The sequence below is a fragment of the Mus pahari genome, chromosome 12 (assembly GCF_900095145.1).
Source record: "Mus pahari chromosome 12, PAHARI_EIJ_v1.1, whole genome shotgun sequence".
NCBI classification, from domain to species: Eukaryota; Metazoa; Chordata; class Mammalia; order Rodentia; family Muridae; genus Mus; species Mus pahari.
In genome coordinates this window covers 49563749-49572676 of record NC_034601.1, presented here as the reverse complement: position 1 = coordinate 49572676, position 8928 = coordinate 49563749, and the positions used below count along the sequence as shown (strand labels likewise).

The window sequence follows — 8928 nt, the reverse complement described above, 5'->3', positions numbered from 1 at the left end:
CCAGCTTAGCCAGAACCTAAGCTGCCTCCCCCCTAGTTACAGGCAGACCCCTGTTGGTTAGCTTGACATTCCATACCCTGAAACCACAGTTTCTAAGGCCTCGGTCACAGGGAACTGCTCTAACCCCTCCTTGCACCTGACACTGGGGTGGCGTTGGTGGGGCCTTCAGGACAAAAGCCACACCATCAGAAACCCTTCTTTTCCCGTGGGGAGCAAGGAGAGTGGTTACTTGATGGCTGCTTTAGATTGGCTTCCTGAAGGAGGGGACCGTGTGGCCTGGCCACTAGCTCAAGGACAGTTGCAGTGGAGGAACTGTCTCTTCTAAGTTTGTTTTGCATACAGAGAGACCATGTCTTCCTGATCCCCTCACAGAGACACTGAGACGCCCCCTCTTCCCAGCTCCCTCTGCTGGACACACATAGGATCAAATTTGTGGAGCAGTTTCTCCAGAAAAGATAGCCCTTTTCTTTTGTTGCTTGGGGTGCTTTTTACAAGGCAAGTCCTAACCAAGCAAGGCACTTCTTTGCTTACTCAGGTTATCACACAAGAGTTTCTAGAGACTAAGCCCCATACGTAGGCTTTTTTCCTTTCATCAGCTGGAAATTGCTTTATGCTGTGGAACAAGACACCTACTCTTACTGTGAAATGGACACAAAGTCCTTTAGGTTTTCTTTGTAAGTACACGAAGAATCTTGATTCTGTTCAAGATTAGAGCATCATGTTTAGGAGTTGATTCCTTTTGTTTGCTTACACTGTTCCCATGTTTTGATGTAGAAACGGCAGGGTCAGCACTGTATGGACAGTGCTTTCTATCCGAGTTATAGGTATATAGCTAAGTATCGTGATAACATAATGGAACGTACAGCACCTTTTTATTCTTAATAAATCTCTCTCTCTCTCTCTCTCTCTCTCTCTCTCTCTCTCTCTCTCTCTGTGTGTGTGTGTGTGTGTTGAGTGTGAATGCTGCTTGCCACAGCATGCATGCTGATGTTAGAGGACACTATTGGATATTGATCCTCATCTTCCACTTTGTTTGCGTCAGGGCCTCTTTGCTGTACTTCATTGTCTATGTACACCAGCCTAGCAGGTCTATGATCTCCCGAGGAGGAGTCTCTTGTCTCCACCTCCATCTCACTGCAGGATTGCTGGGATTACAGACACCTGCTATTTATCTGGCTATGTTCCTGTTCTGGGGATTCAAATTTAGGTTCTCAACTTTGTATGGCAAGAGCCATCTCCCCGACTCCAGTCAGTCAAAGTGGGATGAAGCACATTCACATTGTACAGCTGCTCTACTGTCTGTCTCTGGAACTTCATTTTTGTCCTCCCAGAATGAAATTCTGGATCTGTTAAGCAGTTACCCATTCCTTCTTCCCCCTCAGCCTCTGTCATGTAATTATCAATTTTCTGCCTCTATGGATTTGATGAGCCTAGATGCCGCACACAATGGGATCATAGGATATTTTATGACTGGGTCGCTTCTGTTCGCATCAGGTCTTCAAGATCCATCTATATTGGATTCTTACAATCATAAGTAATTATCATACTTGTGTGATATAGTAATAATGACTGGTAGAGCTTGTGAATGTTCTGAAAAGAAAGGAAATGGGAGGTCTCCCCCCTCCCCCACTTAGCCACAACCTAAGCTGCCTCCCCCTAGTTACAGGCAGACCCCAGCTGGTTAGCTGGGTCATAATTTCCATTCTTGGCTAGAATCACACTCTACAGTCCAAACTTTCACAACATTCACTATACAGCCAACATGGCTTCAAGCTCCTGGCAGTCTTTGTGGCCCAGGCTCCCAAATGCTGGGATTACAGATGTGAACCACCATGCTCCATCAACCTCTGCTTTTTAGTTGGGATGTTTAAACTCTTTATATTTAATGTATTTTTTTGAGAGGATGTATTATGGTTCCGCCATTTTGTTGTTCATTTTCATCTTATTCTCTTCCTTTTTATGCTTTGTTTCATATTGAGAAATTATTTTAATCCATTTTATTGTTTTGTGAACTTCTTAGCAGTAAGCCTGTTATTTTAGTGATTGTTTTAGGGCTTACAATATATATTTAAAATCACACTCTGTGGTCAAATGGTATTCCTCCTCCTGTAGAATAAGCATTGTGTCACAGTTGATTTTCATTTCTCCTCTGATTTTTGTACTGTTGATACGTACTTTACCTCTGCATGTTATATACCCCCTATTGTTTAAATTTTGGTTTAATGTTGTCCTTAGGGATAATAAAACCTACTATGATGTATTTAGCACAATTTTCCTTTTTAATAGCATTCATCTTGTTTGTGGATCTGTATTTCAGTCTTTTAACAGTTTCTTTTTGACTGCCTTTGACATTTCTTGTGGCTCAGATTTGTTGGTGATAAATGTGTTCACTTTTGGTAGATCTGGAAAAGTATTCTATATAGCCTTTAAATATTTATTAGCTTTAGTTTTAACATAGCTTTGGAATTATAGAAAAAATAATCAACTGGGAGTAGAGTTCTTATGTTGCCCTTCCTCATTCCAGTTCTCTATTACTAAAATTTAGTGTGCTTTTTTTAAGTGTTATTTTGTATTTCATTTTCCCTGAACCACATCTGCTCTGTGACATGAGCTTCATGGCTCTATTTTGCTTCATTGCAGAGCCATGCCATAGTTATTTAACATCCAATTGATGGATGTTTAGTTCCCAGAGTAGACATTGTTGAAGAAGAGAACTGGCTTCCACTAGTTGTCCTCTGACTTCCATATGCTCACTGTGGCACAGGTGTATCCATACACGTAAACACACACACACACACACATCCATGCATACATATGTGGAGACTTATTAGAGTGTTTTATAGGCTGTGGTCTGTGTAGTCTAACAATGGCTATCTCCCAACCGAAAGGCCAAGAGCCCAGTCAGTAGTTGCTTAGCTCATATCTCAGCTGGGTGTCTCAGCCTACATTGGAATCCTAAAGAAGCGCCTTCCAAAACCAGCTAAGGAGTACCTGAGCAGCAGGAGATTGAGAGCAAGCAGGCAAAACCCAAAAGCTTCCTTCTTCCAAGTTCTTTTATGTAGGCTGCCACCAGAAAGTATGACCCACATTTGGTATGGGCCTCCTGACAGTAAATGCTCCAAATTTAGGGTGGGTTTTCCTACCTCAAATGATCCACTCAAGAACATGCCTCACAGATGTGCTCAGCCCATTGGGTTTTAATTGATTCCAGAGGTAGTCAAGGTGACCACCAGGATTAGACATCACAGACAGAAATAGCATTAAAACAGAGACACACATATTTAGAATTTTTTTATTTTATGCTGATATGGATGTTTTGCCTGCATGTCTGTGTTTGTACATCGTGTGTGTGGATGGTGCCTGGAGAGGCCAGAAGAGGGTGTGTGAGACCCCCTGGGACTGGAGTTACAGAGTTCTAAGCCACCACTTGAGTGTCGGGAATCATATCTGGGTCATCTGAAAAAGCAGGCAGTGCTCTTAACCTCGGAGTCATCTCTCTAGACCCTTAAAAAGAATTTCCAGTCCTCTTCCATGGTGGAAGGAGGTAAGAGTGACTCATAAGGATAAACAAATTGATCCTCAGACTATTTACTTGTACTGGGTGGGAACCTGAAACGGGAAAATCCTTAAGTCGAAAACATCTTGATCCTTCTGCACTCCTAATTAGTAAGAGCCTGAGTAGGACCTGCTGGGGAGTCTCTGGCTAGGAGCCAAGAATAAAAATTCAGAAGAGGAGGTGGCTGGTGCGCCTGCCCCATGGAGCACCCCCCGCCCCCCAGGGGTGGGGGGCTGCAGCCAGGCTGGGCATGGGCAGCCAGGGAGATGTGGGTGCGGCCAGCACCAGCTGTACCAGCCAGGGAACTTGCTCTCAAAAAAGCAATTAAGTCTTGTGGCTTAGAGCTAAAGTACCAAAAACAGAGAGCGATGGTGCCATGAAATCCAGATCATGAAAAAGTTGAGCCATGCGAATGTTGTAAAGGCCTGTGATGTTCCTGAGGGGTTGAACTTTTTAATTAACAATGTGCCTCTTCTAGCAATGGAGGAATGTTCTGGAGGGGACCTCTGGAAGCTACTCAACAAACCAGAACATTGTTGTGGACTTAAAGAAATCCAGATACAGGGGCTGGTGAGATGGCTCAGTGGGTAAGAGCACCCGACTGCTCTTCTGAAGGTCCGGAGTTCAAATCCTAGCAACCACATGGTGGCTCACAACCATCCTTAACAAGATCTGACGCCCTCTTCTGGAGTGTCTGAAGACAGCTACAGTGTACTTACATATAATAAGTAAATAAATCTTTAAAAAAAAAAAAAGAAATCCAGATACTTTCTTTAGTGACATAGCATCTGGGATTTGAAATTTGCATGAAAACAAAATTATACATCAGATCTGAAACCTGGAAATATAGTTCTTCAAGATGTTGGTGGGAAGATAATACATAAAATAATTGATTTGGGTTATGCCAAAGTGCGACGCGCTACCGTCTCGCCAGCAAGAACGACGCGACACATCCTTAGGATCCTTCTGCAGTAAAGCTTTAATGCATCTCGAGAGGCAATGCATAAGCTACTCAAAAGCGGAGACCCCGAGGTGAAAAACCCTCTCCCTTATATAGGAAATGTTCTCTGCCTAGGACGTGTAGCTCCCTGGTTGGCTGCTCACTATCAGCCCAGATGACACCATGGGACAGGCAGGACGCAAGGGATGGAAATTTACCCGGCACATGCGCAGACCACTTGTTTATCAGTTAGAACACCGGATGCCAGCACCATCTTGCCATGGCGATTGTGAGGACGGCTCCCCACACCAAAGATGTTAATCAAGGAAATCTCTGAACATCTTCTGTGGGAACATTGCAGTATTTGGCTCCAGAGCTCTTTGAAGATAAGCTGTACACAGCCACTGTTTATTATTGGAACCTTGGGACCATGGTGTTTGAGTGTATTGCTGGATATAGGCCCTTTTTGCAGTATCTGCAGCCATTTACCTGGCATAAGAAGATTAAGAAGAAAGATCCAAAGTGTATATTTGCATGTGAAGAGACGACCGGAGAAGTTCGGTTTAGTAACCATTTACCTCAGCCAAATAGCCTTTGTAGTTTAATGGGAGAGCCAGTGGAAAGGTAGATACAACTGATGCTGAATTGGGACCCACAGCAGAGAGGGGGACCCATTGATCTTACTTTGAAGCAGCCAAGATGTTTTGTATTAATGGATCACATTCTCAATGTAAAGATAGTGCACATCCTAAGTATGACTTCTGCGAAAATCATTTCTTTTCTGTTGTTGTGTGATGGAAGTCTTCATTTACAACAGTCTCGAACTGAGCCTCAATCAGGAATAAATGCAGGTTCTCAGGAAGTTCTGTCAAAAGCAGGGATTTCTCTGGATCCATGGAAACCAGCCCCTCAGTGTGTTCTAGGTGGAGTTAGATAGCTACATGGCTTATTTGTTTGGTAAAAGTAAGACTGTATATGAAGGGCCATTTGCCTCCAGAAGTTTATTTGATTATGTTACTTATATTGTACAAGACAGCAAAATACAGCTGCCAACTATACAGTTGCGGAAAGTATGGGCTGAAGCAGTGCACTGTGTGTGTATCTGGGCTAAAAGAAGACTACAGCAGGCTCTTTCAGGGACAAAGAGCAGCAGTGTTAAGTCTTCTTAGATATAATGCTAACTTGACAAAAATGAAGAATACTTTGACCTCAGCGTCACAGCAACTCAAAGCTAAATTGGAGGGTTTCTTTTGAAAAAGCGTTTGGCTTGACTTGGAGAGGTATAGTGAGCAGAGGACTTATGGGATACTGAACAAGGCAACTTATAAAAGAAAGCATTTAATTGGGGACTCGTTTACAGAAAAAATGCTGAAAGCATGGGAAGAAATGGAAGCAAAGGCCATTGGCTCTTCCGAGGTCGGTGTCATTGGGTACCTTGAGGATCACATTATGTCTTTGCACGCTGAAATCATGGAGCTGTACAAGAGCCCCTAGGGAAGACGCCAGGGAGACTCGATGGAATCTCTGGAACTACGTGCCCATTGATCTCTATAAGCCGCTAAAGCACAGACCTACTGGTCACTCCATGATCTCTATAAGCCGCTAAAGCACAGACCTACTGGTCACTCTTGCAATGACAGCACAGAGATGGTGAGGATCATTGTGCACACCGTGCAGAGTCAGGACCGTGTTCTCAAGGAGCTGTTTGGTCACCTGATCAAGTTGTTGGGCTGTGAGCGGAAGATTATTGGTCTACTCCCCAAGGTGGAAGTGGCCCTCAGTAACATCGAAGAAGCTGACAATACTGTCATGTTTATGCAGGGAAAGAGGCAGGAAGAAATTTGGCACCTCCTTAAAGTTGCCTGTACACAGAGTTCTGCCTGCTCTCATGTAGGATCCAGTTTAGAAGGCGCAGTAACCCCTCCAGTATCAGTATGGCTGTCTCCTACATTAGCAGGCTGTGACCATCCTCTGACAGAGAGGCGTTAGCACAAATGATAGAAGGAAATCTGACCTGTCTTGGCCATTTAAGTACTATTATTCATGATGCAAATGAGGACCACAGAAGAAGGATGATGAGTCTTGACTGGAGTTGGTCAGCAGAGTGACTCGACACTCGTTCACTGGAGCCCACGAAGCTGTTCCTGCACTTACCCCAGAGTCATCTCTACTTGCTGAAGCCACTCTTCACATACCAGTCCATGGAGGAGATGGCTGTGATCAGAAACTGAGAATGACGTTCCAAGCACAGTTGCTTGCTGTTTTGTTTGTTTGGTTCGTGTTTTTAAAATAATTGTGATCTCTGAACAGATAGGATTTTATAACAAATTAGTGAAATTAATTATTCTTTTTAACACCGCAACTAATTAGGGAGACCATTACTGACCTGTTTATCTTATAAAATTGGAAAAATATGATTAGTTTAGCTGATGAAAAAGATAATCTTCTAAAGGAACATGGTATTAGTATACAGAGATGAAAAATCCACCCAGTGCTCACTTTAAGTAAAGTTTATCTATGGAGTTTCTGTGGAAGAGACTGGTCAGAATAAAACTGCACTTCCTGAAGACTAAGCCCCGCCTCCTTGTATTGCTCTCAGCAAGTTCTCTTCTCGGCATCACATGGAGTTAGATTAATCGCATCTTTTTTTTTTTTTTTTTTTTTGAAAGGTTTACTTATTATGTAGGTACACTGTAGCTGTCTTCAGATGCACCAGAAGAGGGCATCAGATCTCATTACAGATGGTTGTGAGCCACCAAGTGGTTGCTGAGATTTGAACTCAGGACTTTCAGAAGAGCAGTCAGTGCTCTTAACTGCTAAGCCATCTCTCCAGCCCCAGATGAATCCCATCTTTAATTGCACATTTAATAGAGTCCTTTTCTTATGTAAGGGATTGGACATATGTGCCTTTGATATCAGCTGACCATAATGAATTGTGTGCTATATGTATATGTATTTAAGGTGTACATTTAATAATATCAAAGAGAAGATGCCTGTTAATTCATAGTGTATTTGAAGGTTGTATTATTTTTGCATTTGTAAAAATGGGTCACTTGTTTAAACAACCTTTTATGTCTTGTCATTACAAGTTTCAGAAGGTCAGCATTCCTTTATCTGTAATTATAGTCTCAAAATCCAAAAAGTTCTGAAAACAAGATTTTCATAAGCTTGATAACAAAATTCATTTGCTTCTGGATCTATTCTGATCTGACACTGGTTCTGCTTATCCCATTTAGTGTGAATATTCATTGATTTTGCTGCATAAATATTAATGTGTTTGATTACTGGGATGTGCTGCCACAGACTCTTTTGAGGGTTGATGTAGTATGAATTACCTTTCTAAAAATCTGAAATTTTCTCATTCTGAAACATCTAGACTTAAGAGTTTCAGATAAAAGATTGTGGATCTCTGCCTTATGTTAAATAATTTAGAAGGTGTTATTTTTGTTTTAAAAAATGTGAAATGCTGTTATATTCTAGTTTTTCACTGTGCATATTAAATGATTTTAAAATTAAAAAAAAATTTCAGAAGAACATGGAAAAATATAAGAGAAGAGGAACAGCTTAAAGACGGGTAACCAAAATGGAAGCCAAGAATGGGGAATTCTGGGAAATAAAGGGGAGAGTGGATGGGAAGGGGTTCAGACTGAGCAGATAATGAAAGTCAAGGTGACTCTGGCTGAATGGCAACATCTCCATTGCTCAAACTTCACTAAAAGGTCACCATACTTCTTGCCTGTAACCTGGGTACCCAGGGGAGAAAATGACATCTCAGAGAGGGCTCTTACACATTGAGCACTGTAGAAAACAAAGAGCGGAAGAAAGGAAAGAACACTGGAGAAAATAGAAGTGGAGAACAGAACCAAAATTGGAGGCAGAAGAGATGAGTCACCAGAGATCCTGGGTTTGACGTCGCAAGGAATCTTGCAGGAGAGAGTTGTTAAGTTTCCCTGAAGCTTTTTGTTGTTGAATTCCGGCTTTAATCCGAGGCGATCCGATAGGATGCAGGGGGTTATTTAATATTTTTGTATCTGTTGACACTTGCTTTGTGACTGAGTATATGGTCAATTTTAGAGAATGTTTGGTGAGGTGCTGAGAAGAAGGTATTTTACTTTTTGTATTTGGGTGAAATATTCTGTTGATATCTGTTAGGTCCATTTGGTTCCTCGAATCTGTTAGCTCCTTTGGCAAGAGTCGGGCTTTGAAGTCTTCTACAATCAATGTGTGAGGGTCGATGTGTGATTTAAACTTCAATGTTTCCTTTATGAACCTGGGAGCCATTGCATAGATAGATGTTAAGAACTGAAATATCATCTTGGTGGATTTCCTTTCTTTCTTTCTTTCTTTCTTTCTTTCTTTCTTTCTTTCTTTCTTTCTTTCTTTCTTTCTTTCTTTCTTTCTCTCTCTCTCTCTCTCTCTACCACGATAAAAA

At 41.9% G+C, this 8928-nt stretch overlaps 1 protein-coding gene and 1 pseudogene across 4 annotated transcripts in view; both read left to right on the top strand.

Annotated features, from left to right (window-relative positions):
• Nxpe3 (neurexophilin and PC-esterase domain family member 3) overlaps positions 1-8928 on the top strand; it is a 57102-nt gene that overhangs the window by 5255 nt on the left and 42919 nt on the right. The gene's annotated exons all lie outside the window — the stretch shown is intronic.
• Positions 3823-6604, top strand: LOC110329969 (annotated as a pseudogene).